This window comes from Podarcis raffonei, chromosome 5 (genome assembly GCF_027172205.1).
Source record: "Podarcis raffonei isolate rPodRaf1 chromosome 5, rPodRaf1.pri, whole genome shotgun sequence".
Taxonomy (NCBI): Eukaryota; Metazoa; Chordata; class Lepidosauria; order Squamata; family Lacertidae; genus Podarcis; species Podarcis raffonei.
In genome coordinates this window covers 68,318,005-68,337,181 of record NC_070606.1, presented here as the reverse complement: position 1 = coordinate 68,337,181, position 19,177 = coordinate 68,318,005, and the positions used below count along the sequence as shown (strand labels likewise).

The 19,177-nt window shown below is 45.7% G+C and overlaps 1 protein-coding gene across 1 annotated transcript in view; it reads left to right on the top strand.

Annotated features, from left to right (window-relative positions):
* The first annotated feature begins 2,017 nt into the window (after window positions 1–2,017).
* PIK3CB (phosphatidylinositol-4,5-bisphosphate 3-kinase catalytic subunit beta) overlaps window positions 2,018–19,177 on the top strand; it is a 103,568-nt gene continuing 86,408 nt past the window's right edge. The window contains exon 1 of the mRNA XM_053389978.1: window positions 2,018–2,302. The gene's annotated coding sequence lies outside the window, so the exon portion shown is untranslated. The remainder of the gene's footprint in view (window positions 2,303–19,177) is intronic.

The following is a 19,177-nucleotide window of genomic DNA, read 5'->3' as shown; positions in this document are numbered from 1 at the left end:
ACTCTGAGCTTTCATTTTTTAAAGAAGCAATACTTCAGCTCTCCTAGAAAGGAAGTTATGGAACAAAAGGTGCAAGTACCATGCAAAGTGATTTCTGAGAGATGAGTCAGCCTGACTACTACTGCCTTTCAGTGTTTTTAGTGAATGAGTGAAGTCAGAGTTGTGACGGGTGAGTGAGTTGTTTGGACACCAGGGGGTTAGGAATCCCTGGGGTCCTAAAGAGCTGCTATTTTCCCCTCCCCTTCAGTGCACTTTCCCTGCTTCTGTCTCATTTCCTAATCCTTGGAATGTCAAATTTCCCTTTTTCCTAGCAACTAGAATGCATCTTTCCTGGTTGGTTTCATCTGACACAAACCAAGAAAATAGTCTTTTCTGAGGCTTGAGAAGACTGCATATAAGCGAAACATACCTATAAGCCCAACATATGATAGTTTGAGATCAGACTTCTCAGTAGACAAGGGAACAAAACAAAAAAAAGTTAATTAGCTCCCTGCTCTACTTCCTTATGCTGCTGGAAGTTTTATAGGACAACAATTTCTAAATAGGCTCTAGGACCACCACCAGCTGGGCAATCAGCTAATTACAACTCCAGGTCTACTCGTTCCATCATTTAGTAACTCTACCCTCATTTTTCCTCTCTTGAAAAATAATATAATTTCATGTTGTGACTGAATCTGAACCTTTAGCTTTCCTGCTGTGGCTCCACCCCTCCAGGAAACAAACCAATAGCAGATGGAGGGTGTGACAAAGTGGGGATGATATGGAAATAAGAGCCTAGCTGCTTTGAAACACAGGTGTGGTGTGAGTAGAACTTCTGCAACTTGAGGGAAGGGTCTTCAGAAGGCTAAATGTGTAGAAGTCTGAGGTCACAAGGTGACATTCTTGGCAATTGGCACCTCAGCTTTGCAACATACTCCACCGCTGCCACCCAGAGGTTTGGCTCGCACCAGCTATCTTTTGGCTGAAGATCTTCCTGAAGACTTGGAGCCTAATTCTGCAGAAAGGCAGGATATAAAGCCTGGGCTCCCAAGGTGGGATGGCAGTGGTGCCTCAGATTTGGAACATTATTCCCCCCCCCAAAAAAAAGTTTGGCTGGTATCAACATTGTCTAACTTTTGGCATTGGCTGAAGCTTGTCCTCCTCTTTCAGTCCTCTTGATAATGAGACCTTTGATCTATGTAATATGGTGAAGTTATTTTGAAAAGCACATTTAGACTGATTTATGTATTGTGACTTCCATGTTTTGATCTTTGCATTCTAAAGCTTTGTATCTGCCTTGAGGTCTTTTGAGGAACGGAGGAATATAAATGGCTGAAATAAATAAAATGGAAGACAAAATGCAATAGAATACCTTGATACAAGCTAAGCAAAGATTCTGCCTCCCCCACCCCCCCGCCGCCGCCTCAGGGTTTCTCACTCTTAAAAGTCTGTGATGCTTTTACATCTGCCATTTTGTTCTTTTTTCTGTTTTCATTGCTGCTTTAAAGTTCTTGCTGCATTGTAGCTCTGTTAGCTGCCGTGCATTGAAATAGATGTATTGAAGGATGGAGCACAGATGTACAGAGTAAATACGTTCATTTATCTAAGATCTCCCTGTCCAAGCTGAGGTAATAATAGGAGTGAGTCAGTGTGGTATTGTAGGATGACTATAGCCTTCTGCTCTTGCACTCTAAATAAACTTTTTTTTTTGTCTGTGTGAATGGCACTTGCCCATGAGTAAGCATCCCATAATCCGTTGTTTACATCCAGAGGTCCTGGGTAGTTATTTTTAGAGAGCATGTTTTGGTCTAAAGTAATGCTGCATCTTTATTTTGCTTCTGTGCCTTTAGGGCAATCTTCAAATGGATGACTGCACTCATAGATCTCTGCATATCTTTCAGGCACAGCTCAGTTGCTATAACTATTCATCCAGCATTCTTACCTTTCTACTCATCAAAGCAGCTAAACTATTTCTTTGCTGTCCTTTGCCACTGCCCTCCTCCAGGCAGGGAAAGAGGTGGGGTTTTCTATTCCCTTCCAGTCTCCGGTCGATGACTGTTTTGAGTGTTTGTATCAGGGATTCAGGGCTCCTAACAGCACTTTTGTTTCTGTTTCACACAAACCTGTATGGTGAAGCCCCACCCCCATTTTCTTCTTCTGTATTCCAAACAGATATACAACAAAAGAGCTGAAAAGAAAAAAAGTACAGCAATCATGACTTTATAGGAAGAATGACATGCCTCTCTGTGGCTTACTTGTGTTAATGGAAACCTAACCAGAGAACCCAGAAGAAGAAACCTACAGAATCGGAACCCAGACAAAGGTAGGAACTTAAATTCTTTATTTTTTCTTTATTAACAGACCAATGCCATTTATTAACAACTGCCCCTCTCTTTATGAAGTATTGTGTCATGTGTATGGTATTCTGTGCCCTTGTCCCTTTCAGCTTCTTCTACTGGAAATTACAAACCTGCACAGGTGAAATTTAGAGAAAGATTACATATTTCTATAAGAGAAATAAGGTGGGCAAAGATATTAATACTATGAATTTTTGGTGTGCAACAGGAAGAATAATACAGAGAAAAGAACAAGGCAAACTCAGTGAAGAAGAACTAATAATAGTTTTGTGGCACTTTAAAGACTAACTAATTTTATTTTTCATGGACTGTGGCACACACAACAGATGCATAAATAGTTGGTAGGTGTGGATGCACACACTTTGAGAAGGGGGGAAACTCCTGAAGTAAACAGTGAAAGCTAAAAAATGCAAAAGGTACACTGTGACATTTCTACTCAGATGGTTATACCTGATCAAATCGTTAACCAGAATCCTAACAAAATATCTGTTAAACATTAGAGAGAAAGTTACACTTTGGATAACCATTAGGTATCAAACAGCTGTGTTAATTTTGTTTTAGGAGGGGTGAAGTTCAAAGATTGGGCATAGATAGCCTGTTGCCTGAACCCAGGCTTGTGACTGAGCTCTCTCCAGACTAACTGTAAATTGTAACCAAAGTTTGTTCTTAGGCATTCACTCTAAGCCAACGTTTGACTAAGGCTGCATTCAGGCATGGGTTTTATCCTGTTAGGTTCACTGGCTTCTGTCCCAATTTCTAACATTCCTTTTACACTGCAGTACCTGTGGCTTTTGACTGAAATAGTGCCATGTCATGGTAAATTTTAAATGGTGGGAAAGAACTGTATGCCAGGATACTGCTCCAAATTTCATCATGTGAAATTACAAAGCAAAACTGCTGTGATTTTCTGTCTCAACAGGGTTGCAAATGCATTTTTTTCTGGAAACAATTAACATGAAAGGGAGTGCAAAACTTCCATTGGGTTTCGAGAAGTGGGTTTCACATTGTGTGAAAGGTCAGACAAAATGTGGAAATGAATCAGTAAGGAAATGGAATAAAGTACTGCCTGAATGCAGCCTTAGTGTGAATTGCAAACTAGGCCATTGATACACAACCCAGTGGTCGAGTCACTTAATTCAATGTTTTTCTTGTTGCTAGTCTTGCCGTACAAGACCTTCCGGGATAATGTATCTCAGGGGTGGCCAACCTTTTTGGCCAGTGAGCACATTTTGAATTTTGAAAGAGTGCTGGGGACACCAGTCACAAAATAGCTGCTGTATCTTCATGTAATTAAAAGTACATGGAGCACTCTTTCTACAAGGGACATTGTGGCAACAGTAGCAGCCTTGTGTTTTTGCTTTGTTTTTAATTGTAGGAAGTGTGCATTTTGGGTACTGAAAATGTGAATGCACCCTCTCCAAAGTTGGAGGGGCAAAAGCAGTTTAAAAATGATCATGGCAGGGACTTAATGATGTTATAGCTCAAGGCTTTCAATACTAGAGGAACGACTTGCTGCAGTTTACTAGCAACTTGGCTCAGTAGTTTGATAGTTGAGAAATCTGTGATTTTCCCTGCCATGAAAATGCTTGATGGATGAAATGGTGTGGTTTTAGTAACAGCTGCACAGTTCCCCATTAAGTAAGTTAAAGCATCTGGAAAATCCCTTGAATCTCACATATTGGGTTCAGCAGGATATATACCCCATAAAACTTTAAGGTTTGTAACGTGTTACTGTATATTGTTGTAAACCACTTGGAGTTTTGCTTCTTTTTGCAATCAAGCAATAGATTAATCTTATTATAAATAAAATAAATAAAACTTCATGTATGTTTTTTATGTAAGCCATTCTGGTCTGCATGCAAATGTATTCTAAGGTGCCCTTCATACTGTTAATGCACTCTCTGCCTCTTCATGCAATAACAGCCTTCAAGGCCAGTGCTAACTGGTTTGGTTTCCTTCTGGAGCAAAAATTGCTATGGACATGAAATATACTCAGAGTCGCGAAGTGATTTCATGCTCTTTATTCAGCTCATAGTGGTGAGGAGGAATGAATGAAAGTCCCCTCAAAGTATCTGCTTTATATACATTATTTACACAATGGGCTGCACATGATTGGCTAATTCCGGAATTCTACTGTAAGCCAATCAGGTTGTGGATTCACTTCTATCTGGAGCATGATTGGGTAGTTCCTGCCAACCAATCATACTGCTGCATTGTTCTAGGACCAATCAGACTGCTGCATTCTGAATCCTATTGTTCTAGGACCAATCAGACTGCTGCCTTTTGGATCCTATTGTTCTAGGACCAATCAGACTGCTGCAGTTTGGATCCTATTCAACTCAGTACATAACACCCCTCCCCTCTAAGTTCCAGTCCTGCCCGGAAGGTCGCATTCATAGTCCTCGAGGTACGCTGGCGGCCTACGTGTGCGTTGCGGCCTGGGGTGTTCCCTGGTCCGGGGTTCAGGTTCTGGCTCGTGTTCCAAGGATGCTGGCTGTGATGGGGCTATTTGGTCTGGCAACCGGCTCGCTCAGTCGTGGTTCTGGTTCCAGTGTCCTTTCGGCCTCGCAGGTCCTCTCTGTATTTACTGATTCTGCCTCTCCTGCTGGCCCCTCGTGCTCTATGGGCCTCACTGCCCCTCTGTTCCCTTGGGACTCCTCTGACCTTTCCTCCTCCTGGTTTTCTCCCGGGAATCGTCGCCGTATCTGGTCGCAGTGGCGGCGCCAGCATTGCCCCCCATCTGTTAGCACCTCGTACGACACGGGGCCAGTGACCCTGGTGACTGTGGCGGGTACCCATGCTGGGCCTGCCCCAAAATTCTTTGCGTACACTGGGTCCTGGGCCTTGAAGGTCCGGGGGTTCCTGCCTTCCCCCACCACTACCTCATCCTGAGCTCTATCGGGGTGAATGCGGTCCAATCTGATTGCAAGGTGCCGACCCATTAGTAGTTCAGCGGGGCTCCGGCCAGTCGTTGAGCTGGGGGTGCTGTGCTGTGCTAGAAGGAATGTGGCAAGGCGGTACTCCCAATCCCCTTGCGTCATGCGGCGAAGGGTGTCCTTGGTGGTCCGCACCATGCGTTCTGCTTGGCCATTGGTGGCAGGATGGAATGGCGCCGAACGGATGTGGCGGATGGCGTTCTGCGCTGTGAAGGTTTGGAATTCTCCTGACGTAAATGCAGTCCCGTTGTCTGAGATGAGAGTGTCAGGGAGCCCGTGGGTTGCAAACAGCCTGCGTAGTACCCGGATGGCTGCGGACGTAGAAGTGGACGGTACCAGTGCGACTTCCAGCCATTTGGTGTAGGAGTCCACCACTATGAAGAATGTTTTCCCCTGAAAGGGGCCAGCGAAGTCCACATGCAGGCGTGACCATGGTGCTCGGGCGGACTCCCAGGACTGGACTGGGGCCCTTGGGGGATCTGGGCGGGATTCTTGGCAGGCCTGGCAGTGTTTGACCCAGGCCTCTATCTCTCCGTCGATCCCCGGCCACCACACATAACTCCTGGCAAGGGCCTTCATTCTTACTACCCCTGGGTGTGTCTCGTGTAGGGCTGTGAGGACCCTTTTGCGGAGGGGCTGGGGAACAATGACCCTGCTTCCCCATAACAGGCACCCCTTGTGGGCCGACAGTTCATGTTTGCGGGTTGTGTAGCCGGCGAATTCTGGCCCGGGGCTGCTGCTGGGCCATCCCCTCCACACCCAGTCCAGGACCCGGGAGATGACCCTATCTTTCTTGGAATGGTGTGCAACTTCTTGTGCCTGAATGGGGCGGTCGGGAAGCAGCTCCAGGCTCATAACCTCTTGTGCAGGTGCTGGGTCGGGGCCTGTTTCCGGTAGTGGTAGCCTGCTGAGGGCATCCGCATGGCCCATCGCCTTCCCCGGACGGTGAATCAGTGCATACTGGTAGCTGGCAAGGAAAATTGACCACCTGAGGACGCGAGGAGACAGCACTTGGGGGGTCTGCTTTTCAGGGGCAAATAAGCCAAGCAACGGCTTGTGGTCAGTCACCACGGTGAAGGGCCGCCCGTACAAGAAATCATGGAATTTTTTTACTCCTTTCACGATTGCCAGACCCTCCTTGTCGATTTGCGAGTAGTTCCGCTCGGTTGCGTTGAGTGTCTGGGAAAAGTATGCCACCGGTACCTCTCTTCCATCCGGGAGTTGGTGTCCCAGGACAGCGCCAATTCCATAGGGCGAGGCATCGCATGCTAGCACCACCGGCAGCCTCTCGTCGAAGTGTGCCAAGACCGAGTTTGAGACAAGCAAGTCCTTGACTGCCTGGAATGCGGCCTCCTGGCGCTGGCCCCACACCCAAGGGGCCCGCTTGTCCAGGAGTCTGTGTAGGGGCTCTGCTACCGCCGCCTTGTGGGGAAGGAAGGAATGGTAAAAGTTCAATAGTCCCAAGAAGGCCTGAAGTTCAGTCTTGTTCTTGGGCGCTGGGGCATCACAAATGGCCCGTACCTTGTCCCCAGTCGGGTGGACCCCTTCTGCGTCCACCATAAATCCCAGAAAGTCCACCTGAGGCACTCCTAGTAGACATTTTTCCCGCTTCACCTTGAGACCCGCCGTCTGGAAACGGTGCAGAACGGTGCGGAGGCGGTCCTCAAACTCCTCTGGTGTGGGCCCGGCAATCAACACATCATCGAAGAAGGGGGTGACGCCAGGAATCCCTTTAAGTAGAGAGTCCATTAGATTCTGGAATATGCCTGGTGCCACGCTGACACCGAATTGCAGCCGCTTTACCCTGAATGCTCCTCTGTGCGTCACAATCGTCTGTGCCTCTGCTGTGGCCTCATCTACTGGCAGCTGTTGATATGCTTGGGCCAAGTCCAGCTTGCCAAAAATTTTCGACCCAGCCAGGGTGGCAAGAACATGGCTGACCACTGGCACTGGGTATGCATGGGCCGTGAGGGCCTTGTTTATGGTACATTTGTAGTCTGCGCAGATGCGGACTGAACCATTAGGCTTGACGGGCGTGACGATTGGGGTTTCCCAGGGGGCATTAGGCACCGGCTCCAGCACTCCTTGCTCCACGAGCCGGTCCAATTCCTCGTCTATACGTGGTTTCAGGGCGAACGGGACCCGGCGGGCCTTGAGCCTGACCGGTCGTACTGCGGGGTCAAGCTGTAGAGCAATGGGGGGGCCCGTATACTGTCCCAATTTCCCATCGAAAACCCCCGAAAATTCCTTGCATATGGCGTCCACGTCCACTTGTAAGCTAGTGTGGTTCACCCCGGTGACGGCTAGCCCCAGTGGTCCAAACCATGCCAATCCCAGTAAGCTAATGTAGGGGCCCTTGACCACGAGCAAGTCCAGTTGCCGCGTCCGCCCTCGGTATTGCACCCTGAAGGTCCCCACCCCCATTGTGGGGACCTTACGTTTTTGGAAGTCCCGGAGGGTGAATGGGGCCGGCCTGAGTTTGGGACCCCCAGTAGGACACAGTTTCCTTAAGGTCCTTGCCGAGATTATGGATAGAGTTGAACCCGTGTCAAGCTCCATGCGGCATGGGGCCCCCTCTATCTGTACCTCTACATAAATTTTCTCTACGTTGGGGTGGGGCAACTGGTATACCTGGAAGTCCGTGAGCTCTGTCGAGTTGCCTTGGTGCGTTGGGCCCCGGGACCTGGGGCTCTTGGATTGGTCATCTGATGCCTGGCGTCGGGTGGGCCGAGCCCGACACACCCGGGCGATGTGTCCCAATTTTCTGCACTGCCTGCACTCTGCGTTGCGGAAACGGCAGGTCCTCCTCTCGTGACTTTCTCCACAGCTTGCGCAGTTCCCTCCTTCTCGTCGAGGCAGCTGTGGTATGTGGGCTGCTTGAGTGCGCTGCTGTACTCGGTGCACCTCCTCCCTGTCGGATCCTGAGTCGTCGGTGAGGTCTTCGTGGTGGACCCTCGGTTGGGACAGCTGGCTCAGCCGTGCCTCTTGCGTCGACCTCTCGGCAGCTTCCGTTGCCAGGGCCTCCTCCAGAGCGACCTGGAACGTTAGGTCCTTCTTAGCGTAGAGGCGTCGTTGCAGCTTCTCATCCTTCAGGCCACCGACGAGGCGGTCACGAAGCATGTTCTCCAGCTCTGAGAAGTTGCAGAACCGGGCGGCTTGGCGGAGAGAGGTCACAAACCCAGTTATGGTTTCCCCAGGGGCTTGCCGCTTAGCGTAGAAGGCATTTCGACGAGCCACCACTGAGGGCTGCGGCGAAAAGTGCCCCTTCAGCTGTTCCATTATTGTTTTGTATGGAACAGTAGCGACGTCTTCAGGCGCAAGGAGAGCCCGGGCGATTTCAAACGTCTCCTCTCCGCAGACGCTGAAGAATATCGCCCTCTTCTTGGCGTCTTCTTCGTCGGTGACCCCTTTGGCTTCTAGGAGGAAGGTGAAACGGGAGGCGTACGCTTCCCAGTCTCCAGATGCTGGGTTGAATGGCGAGAAGCTGTTGTCGGTTGCCATTCTGAGTTCCTTGTGTCCCGGAGCTGAAGCCTGGAACACGGTGCGAGGCAGCGGTGTGGCAGGTGGCGGTGCTGCGGTGCTGTGTGTGGCAGTCAGCTCAGCGGGATCCCACCTTCGTCGCCAGTGAAATATACTCAGAGTCGCGAAGTGATTTCATGCTCTTTATTCAGCTCATAGTGGTGAGGAGGAATGAATGAAAGTCCCCTCAAAGTATCTGCTTTATATACATTATTTACACAATGGGCTGCACATGATTGGCTAATTCCGGAATTCTACTGTAAGCCAATCAGGTTGTGGATTCACTTCTATCTGGAGCATGATTGGGTAGTTCCTGCCAACCAATCATACTGCTGCATTGTTCTAGGACCAATCAGACTGCTGCATTCTGAATCCTATTGTTCTAGGACCAATCAGACTGCTGCCTTTTGGATCCTATTGTTCTAGGACCAATCAGACTGCTGCAGTTTGGATCCTATTCAACTCAGTACATAACAGGACATAATAGCATTTCTGTATTTTTTAATTGATTGATTCTGTAATATATGAGTTTATAAATATACCAGTGGAGTATAGGTGAAAATGGACAGCATAGCACAGTAATTGCATTCAGGTTCCCAGAGAGAGAGAGAGAGAGATGTGAAATCAGAAAGGTGCCTTCCAGTCTGCAGCTGTCTCGCGCTCTCTCGCACGCGCTCTCTGTCTCTCTCTCTGCCTCTCCTTGAATCATGTTACTATTGTTCTCTGTTCACAAGACCTCATGACCCACCTGTAGAGAAAGCCCAAAATGCTATCTCTTTAAAAGTCCTGGTGTACCTGGCACAATGTTCCTGTCTTACTCATATGAATCATCACATACCTGTCACATTTTACGCATCCTCCCTGTGGAGAGACTGGATTTTCCCTTCGATGGTTTCTGTCTACCGGGAAATCTTGTCCAGTTCCCACTGTTTGTTTCCATCTTTCAGGGTTGTTCTGTGTATCTGTTGGAAATGTAATGTAATGTTGAAACTTTGGCCCTAGAGAGGTGCTCAAGACCATATAGGCATAACTGGGACATGGGTGGTGCTGTGGCCTAAACCGCTGAGCCTCTTAGGTTTGCCAATCAGAAGGTCAGCAGTTCGAATCCCCATGACAGAGTGAGCTCCCGTTGCTCTGTCCCAGCTCCTGCCAACCTAGTAGTTCGAAAGCCCACTAATACAAGTAGATAAATAGGTACCGCTGTGGCGGGAAGGTAAATGGTGTTTCTGTGCACTCTGGCTTCTGTTACGGTGTTCCGTTGTGCCAGAAGCTGTTTAGTCATGCTGGCCACATGATCCAGAAAGCTGTCTGTGGGCAAACTGTGGCTCCCTCTGCCTAAAAATGAGATGAGCGCCGCACTCCATAGTTACCTTTGACAGGACTTAACCATCCAGGGGTCCTTTACCTTTACCTTTTTACCTTATAGGCATATCACTTACGATGCATGGTGGATCAGGTGAAGTTGATTTGTCTGTTGCTGTTACTAGTCTATTGATTTTTCGTTTTATGAATGGTTTCACTGTTTTAATATGGAAACTGTAAACCACCTCAGGAGCCTTTGGATGAAAGCCAAAAATTAAAAAGCAGTAAATAAATACTGCTTGGATAATCCATACCCTACCAAACTCCCCATTCAATTCCACAGAGTTAAAATGGGGAAACTCAGTGGCTTTCTTGATCAGTGTTCCTCAGCCTTGGGTCCCAAGATGTTGTTGAACTACAATTCCCATCCTCTGCAGCCATCTTCGCTGACAGTCACGGATTATGCCAGATGCAGTTCAAGAATAGAGGGCCGCGGGTGGTGCTGTGGGTTAAACCACAGAGCCTAGGACTTGCTGATCAAAAGGTTGACGGTTCGAATCTCCGCAATGGGGTGAGCTCCCGTTGCTCGGTCCCTGCTCCTGCCAACCTAGCAGTTCGAAAGCACCTCAAAGTGCAAGTAGAGAAATAGGTACCGGTCCGGCGGGAAGGTAAACAGCATTTCCGTGCACTGCTCTGGTTCACCAGAAGTGGCTTAGTCATGCTGGCCACATGACCCGGAAGCTGTACGCCGGCTCCCTTGGCCAATAAAGCGAGATGAGTGCCGCAACCCCAGAGTCAGCCACGACTGGACCTAATGGTCAGGGGTCCCTTTACCTTTACCTAGTGCAACAATATCTGGGGACCCAACGGGTTATACAACCAATATTAGAAAATTTATCCAGATTATTTGGGGGGCTTGCAGGATATCGCATTGTGAAGTAAAGATCCTTGCAAGGAATCAGAGTACTTATAAAAGGATTTTGGTGAGGAGTCCTAGATTAAAATAGAAGCGTATTAAAAGCACTTGATAAATGTCAGTGTCTTATTCTCGGGATGTGGGTGTTGTATTGGTGTTTGTCCACACACACACGTGTAGGAGTTTTGACAGGAGGAAAGAAACAGTCAGACATGACACAGCTCTTAAAACTCTACCTTCTCTTTGTTATGTCTACTAGTACATGTTCTGCCCCTCTGCATCATTTTCTGTGTGGGAGGAGAGAAGGTGGCAGATCCCTATCTTTCCTGGTAAGACTAGCTTCCTGGTACAAGTACTGTCCACACCTACATAGAGTTGGAAAATATGCACAGGGCAAACCGTCTCCTGCTTCAGCAGATTCTCTCCTACCAACCTCCTGAAATATTTCTCTCCCCCCCCCCCGCATTTAGATGGAAAGAATAAAACTGGAAATACCTATAATAATATTGGCAGTGTAAGAGGTACAGGGAAGACCAAGGCATCATCTCAGTCACAACCGCCCACTTCAATGACCTTTCCAATGACTGCCTTATTCATTCTATCTTTGATTGTGGCATTCCATTTGTCAACTGGTGAATATTTCATTTATGCATTTTATGTATTAATAAGCCACATTTCTGGGCCATGTCTTCTTGGGCTGACCTGCTATTTTGAGTTTATTGCTTACTATCTTTAGTGTATGGGTCTGGTAGTAGTAGTAGTAGTAGTAGTAGTAGTAGTAGTAGTAGTTTTTCAGCATTTCATAAAACACCTTGATTTGGCTTGGACCTTCACTTTCCATTGCATTTTCCTGTCGCTTTCCTTACATCAAAAAGTCTGATACTTTGGGTAGGGGTGTTGCTGGCTGTACAAGAACTCCTAATCAATTTTGATTGTGCAACCTGAATTTGCTGGAATGTGATTCACTCTCACCTGGTAAGGATGAATTGATGTGCCTTCCATTTTGATCTTCCAGCTATCCTGTTTTCACTGTTTATTTAGGTTCCATCCAATCCTTTCCCACATCCTTCATAGCCTGGAACATGTTTAAAAAGAGCTACCCTCATCTTAATGTACAAGGCAGCAGTGCTGAAAATGGAAATGCCTGACTGCATGCTGTGAAACTAGCAGCAGTGATAAACGATTTTTGAAACCCACATTTCCCCCACTTGTATGCCCATAAATGCACCTTCTTTGGCTCCATCTCTCCTCTCCTCCCTCCCCCAGTATTTGATGGGGATGCTTATCCCTTTTGTGACCTCTGTGGTTTTAGTAAATAATAACATGCAGACTTTTACCACATGCCTATTATGCTGAATTAGAGAGCAACTTGGTGACATCAGCCCATCACTGTGCTTCCTCCTTGAGCAGAACCAACATTTAAAGTATCGTAGTTTTCAGTTCTAGGCATATTTGCATCCCAGCATAAGTTTTAAAGAACAACACATACAATAATGTGGTGATGCTGGTGATTATGCAAGAAAACTTTTATATGCTGCCCCACTATTGATACTTGTATGTTATGTACTGAGTTGAATAGGATCCAAAAATGCAGCAGTCGGATTGGTCCTAGAACAATAGGATTCAGAATGCAGCAGTCTGATTGGTCCTAGAACAATGCAGCAGTATGATTGGTCCACAGGAGCCACCCTATCAAGCTCCAGGTGGAAGTGAATTCGCAACCTGATTGGCCTACGGGAGAATCCCGGAATTAGCCAATCATATGTGGCCCATTGTGTAAATAATGTATATAAAGCAGATACTTTGGGGAAACTTTCATTCTTCACTACTATGAGCTGAATAAAGAGCATGAAATCCACACTCGACTCTGAGAATATTTCACTTGTAGATGACATGCGTTCAAAGTCATCTTTTTAAGATATCTGGCACCTTACCTTCCTCCCCAACCTCCTAATGTCCTTCATTCTCCATCTCACCTCATTTCTACCCTGGGTTAATCGCAGGAGGTAGAGGGGAAGAGATCTAGTATAGATGTGGGGCATTGTTAAGCTTGGTGTGGAGTTCGGTTCAGGAAGGGGCACAAGAGTTGCTATGTTCTCACCCATATCCATGAATTCATATGTCTTTATGTATTACATTTATCTACCACCTCCCCCCGCCTGCCTGCCGAGGAGCTCAAGATGGTGCATATGGCTATCACCTCACAACAACCCTGTGAGGTAGGCCAGGCTGAGAGACAATGACTGGCCCAAGGTCACCCAGTGAGCTTCTTGACTGTGTGGGTATTCAAATCCTGTTATCCAGGAGCATCACCTTATTGGCTCTCTAAATAGACAATGTTGTGGTCCAATGCAAGCAATTTCTCCTATTTGTTCCAGGTTATCTTCAAGGATGTCTCTCCTCTTATATCTTGTTGCCTACACATGAAAGGTCCCCCTTTCCTCACACTTGAGGCTCACAAAACAAAGGGGATGTGGGCAGCAAAATTACTGCTGAATAAGCTCAGCCCTTTTAAACTTCAGCTTCAGAACATTAACTATGTTGACAGCTACCAGCAGAATTCAGGCAAAGAGATGTAAGGGGGAAGTGGAAAGAGCTCAGTGCTTTTTCTTTAACTGAAGACCAGTTGGAACACCTTTCCTTAGTTTCAGATTGGTACTGATTTAAAGAAAAGCGAGAATAGCTGTTGCTGAAAGCAACCCATTTTTAAAGTCACAGAAGAAGGGCAAAGTTAGTGTGGGTTTAAAATGTAATATTTAAATATGGAGTTAAACAATAACACTCCTGTTGCAAAGTGCAATAAGAGTTAGATCTCCATGGAATACTTTAGGGCAATTCCTGTTCTGCTTTGGTGGAGTTACATCAGTGCTTCGGTCCAGCAGCTTTGCTTGCATTGGTTATAGAGTGGAATGCTGCAGCTTTGAATAGGCTTGCCCTGCTTCTTGGCTGATGTTACTGCAGGTAACACACATACATAACAACAAACTCTAAATTGGAACAAATCTGAGGAAACACTGCAGCTCTGGCAGAGACCATATATGGCAGTGATAACAATGAAATTACTTGCGCTTTTGAAATGGTTCTGGAGATTCCCAGATCTCTTAGGTGGGTGACCTTAGGTTCTTGGTGATCATAGGAAGAGACTGCCTGCAGGATCAGACCCTAGGTTTATGCAGTCCAGCATTCTTGTCCCTGAAAGCCCTCAAGCAGAACCTCAATAGGCCTCTTCTGCTTTCTGGCTTGGTGGCTATTTCCTCATCTGCTGGTAGCAAATGTACCATGTTTTGTCTTACAATAGGATTTGTTAACCTTCTGTCTTGTAGGTTACTCAGAGGGTCATTCGGCATCTAGCGCTGCTTAGCACTGTCATTAATTACTTAGGTTTACAAAATTTGAGAAGCAGTTGCAAATGCTTCAAAGCAGGGGGTTCCTAAACCGTGGTTTGTCCATTAAAAAGATACAGCATCTAATGCAGGACGTTGCAATGACTACAGCATTTTATTAAATTTCTTGATAGTGAATGGGGGTGGTGGAACCAAGCACACCCAGACTTCTGAACCCAATCTAACAGCCCTTAAATTGGTCCAAGCCAAATCAAGGTGTTTTATGAAATGCTGAAATAGTAGTAGTAGTAGTAGTAGTTTATTTCCCCAGCCACTCTGGGTGGCTCCCAACAGAATATTCAAAACACAATAAAACATCAAACATTAAAAACTTCCCTAAACAGGGCTGCCTTCAGATGTCTTCTAAAAGTCAGATAGTTGTTTATTCCCTTGACATCTGATAGGAGGGCATTCCAGAGGGTGGGCGCCACCAGGCCCAGACAGAGGGGGCGCCATATGGGCCACTTGGCCCGGGCCTCCGATTCCAAAGGGGGCCTCGGTCAGCATATTTATCTATATTTTCCATTTTGTCTTTATATGCAGATACGGTTCAAGCCTTGAAATAAAATTATTTGTCAGCATAACTTTTCTGAAAATTATTTATATATTTACTTATTTATAAGACTTCAGTTATCTCCAGGGTAAAAAAAGGGGGGCACATTATCTACCTGGCCCGGGCCTCTGCCTGGCTCTGCAAGGCCCTGGGCACCACTTCCGAGAAGGCCCTCTGTAACCTCACTTCTCGCAGTGAGGGAACCACCAGAAGGCCCTTGGAGCTGGACCTCAGTGTCCGGGCAGAACAATGTGGATGGAGGCGCTCCTTCAGGTATACTGGGCCAAGGCCAGTGTTTACTCCCAGCCTTGGAAGTGTTAATTTACTGTTTTTTTAATAAAAAATAAAAAATACTGTTTTTATTTATTTTCATGGTACAGAAGATAAATTTTGAGAAAACAATTGTTACAACAGTAAACAAGTCACTTGTCATGATAAACTTACTTATACCAAGAATCAAAGTTCAGCCCATCACCGGTTTTCCAACATCTGGCTATCTCCATATGCGCAGCAGTCAATAGAAAGGCTAAGAGGTCATCTTTAGGATAATCATGAGCAGATGGGATCCTAAACCCAAGTAATGCTAGTGCAGGGGACAGTTCAATCATTTTGTTGTATATCAAGCTTATTTCTTTGAAGACAGTGTTCAGAAGGGTTTGATGATGTCACACCACCACCACCTATGGAAATATGTACCTTTGACTGCGCCTCCCCTCCCAACAATTGGGATTGACTTCCTTACATATTCGGGATGCCCAATGTACAATTTAGCACACAGGTCGGTTGTTGCCTAGGAAAGATGGAAATTGAATCATGCTGCCTTTTTGAAGGCTACCAGAAATAAATAGCAGTAAACACAGACTGTTGTGCCTCCTACATATACAGATACTATGACTCTGAGCAGATGTGATGAGTGGGAGGGTGTGTCATTGCATAATGCTCTCTGCATGTCAGAACAGCAAAATACTCTATTTAAAAACACAGCAGGAACTTGGCATCTAATTGAACACTCCCACAGAAAATACTAGTAATGGGAGGCAACAAATTCCAGTGGAAACCTGTGCGTAGTCTTACATGGAAAATAAAAGCGATGTATTTTTTCAAAGCAGCTAGCATAACAATAGCAACCATGTATACTTAAAATAGCAATTACTGTTAGGCATTCATGACAATATTGAAGGGTGTGCTTGTGTACATTAATGTTCAGAATCATCACAAGTGCTGGGATGAATGCACTGTGTCGTAAAAGCAACAAGGGGAATTCATATCCAGCCTATACAATAAATCATGGGGAGGAAACGTGAAAGTGATGGGTTAGGAAGTGAGGGATTGGTTCAGCTTCCTGAATATCGCTTCTCCAACATTTGAAAGCACTCCCATTGGAATGAGTCACCTGTTAGGCAGTTTGTTTTGTTAGCAGAGCTAATGTAAAAGTTGAAAGGAGGGAGATGGAGAAATCGAGACATCCAAGTTCTCTCTGATACATTGCCAAAGAGAGTAGGTAAGAGTGCTCCATATTTTAATGAGATCAATCAGTAACTGGAAGGGAGAGCGGCATAGCAGCTTTAAAAATAGATGCAGGAAAGTGGGAGAAAAGCAATAACATTATTGACTGGCACTTTTTAAAGGCAATAATAGCTTCCCTCCTTGTTTAAGCTGCTACAGCTGTTGCGGTGCTACTTAGTTCAATGAAAAAAGTACCCTTTTTTATAGCTGAACATCAATATATTGGACATTGCCTGTATACCTAGTAAGAGTGGCTGGACTAGACCAGAGCATTATTGGAAACCCTGTGAGTTCTGACAGCAGGGGACCCAGTGCTGATCACATGAACAAGCAAGGTATTTAATACAGTGGTATCTCGGGTTACATATGCTTCAGGTTACATATGCTTCAGGTTACAGACTCCGCTAACCCAGAAATATTACCTCAGGTTAAGAACTTTGCTTCAGGATGAGAACAGAAATCTTGCGGCGGTGGCACAGTGGCAGCAGGAGTCCCCATTAGCTAAAGTGGTGCTTCAGGTTAAGAACAGTTTCAGGTTAAGAACGGACTTCCAGAACGAATCAAGTACTTAACCTGAGGTACCACTGTACTTCTAAGACAGGGGATGAGATCCAGCAAGGCATCCCAGTAACAGCACTTAATCTAATGAGGAAACTACTGAACAGAACTAAATGCTCCCTAGTGATATTAAATAATTATTAAATCAATGGGATGCAATTATTATTGATTCTGCTTCCCTTCCTACTTAACCTTAGTTCATTAATACTTCAGAGCAGCAGTATATCAAGGCAGTAGCAGAAGGAGAGAAATAAGTGACCATGTGCAAGAAATAAGCTTGTATCTTAATTCTGTACTCTGTGCTAGGGATTATTTTATTTTACAAATCTAGCCCTTGCTCTTCAGCCAGTTACCAGGGCAGTTAAGATAATATATCTAAGAAGAGTGGTTCATGCAGGTAAGCAAACTAATGCTGTGCAAGGTTTTAAAAAACCTACACTCCACAGCTGGTGGTTGTAGATTAGAGTAATCTAATATGCCCTATCTTCTCTTTGCAATCACCTCCCTCTGAATTAAGACAGGTGCTAATATTGATGGAGGTTATGTAGCCACACTATAAGAGACTAGAGCAAGTTCATTTGAAGTTCATTTGAATTTTTAAATTATTTTTGGTGATGTTGGAAGCCATGGTGGCAAAATGGCACTGGGCATGTATAGAGAACAGCTTTAGGGCAGTGCCATCATGGGCAAGCTTGTAAAACTGCTTCATTTCCCCCCCCCCCCCACATTTATGTTTATGTGCGGCATGGTGATTTTAAGCGGTATTGAATTTATAGAACTGAAGATTTATTCATTTAAAAATGAAATAAATTGATTGCAGGGTTTTTGTGCGCTTCTAAGAAGCCCATTATAGTCAAAAGCACACAGGTCTTCCTTACAGCATGTTTGCATCATTGATCTCACTTGTGTTACCTGAACAAAGAGTTGAACAAAGTTGAACCAAAGAGATGAAGCTTTTCATCTCTGCTTATTTGATTATTGGTTTTAAATCAATATGTTCTTATGCAGGTATTAAAACTGTCTATTGCAATCTTGTTCCCCAAGATACTTTGCAGTAAACTTTGCAGTTAACTGTGTTAGCAAAGAACCAATACTGCTAAGAGCTGCTAATCTCTATGGACATCACCTGCTCTCGGTAATCAAAGCCTGAAATTCGTTTGTCCAACACCTGCATTTACAGTCTGGTGCGGATGTCAGTTGAGCCGTTCTTTTCTGGTGTCCTTCTCCCTCAGTTGTGCAGCTGGAAGAAACAAAGGGAAGTTTATCACAGAGAATAGAAAGCAGGAAAAGGCTGCAACGAAAGAACAGCTGCCTCAAACACCTCAATAGTCTATTCCTCTCACTGCTCGAGCAACAACAAAGTGCTCACTGTACTGCTGTATGATAATTTTAGCTCTCCATCTTGGGGAAGAATTGCTTGTGGTCAGCTCTGGCATCATGAGACAGCAGCTCATAGGATCAGATGCCAGGTTCCCTGATCACAGGACTGAGTAGCAAGGTCCCAGTGCCAGGGGAAGCTAGGCTAAGAGTACAGAACCTTTTCCAGCCCAGGGGCTGCATTCTCTCCTGGCTAACCGTTGGAGGTAGAGACTGTGTGTCACTGGTTGATTGGCCCACTATACCTCCTCCTCCTATTCTCTCTCTCTCTCTCTCTCTCTCTCTCTCTCTCTCACACACACACACACACACACACACACACACACATGTATCCATTCAAACCACATCTTTATGTAAACACGCATATATACCTAACACCCAAAATATGCTTCAGAAAAGCAGTTTAGCCTTTTTACTCTACAGAGGTCACCAACAGCAACAGAGCTTTGATATAACCAGGTTGGGGGGGGGGGCGCACCCTAATCTCTTAAGACACTTTATCCTCTGCATAGGGTTGCCTATGCTGTATTGTTTTTAATATTCAGTTGGAAGCCGCCCAGAGTGGCTGGGGAAACCCAGCCAGATGGGCGGGGTATAAATAATAAATTATTATTATAATTATTATTATATTGCCATATTTCAAAAAGTGAAAATCCAGACACAAAAGTTGTTGAGCTTTTTTCTTCTCTTTTCGGCAGGGTTATTGTTTTTAAGGAAAGCCCAAAATAATACTGCCGACATGGGTTACCATACGCCCAGAATTTCTGTGATTTCTGCCTGGACACTGCTTC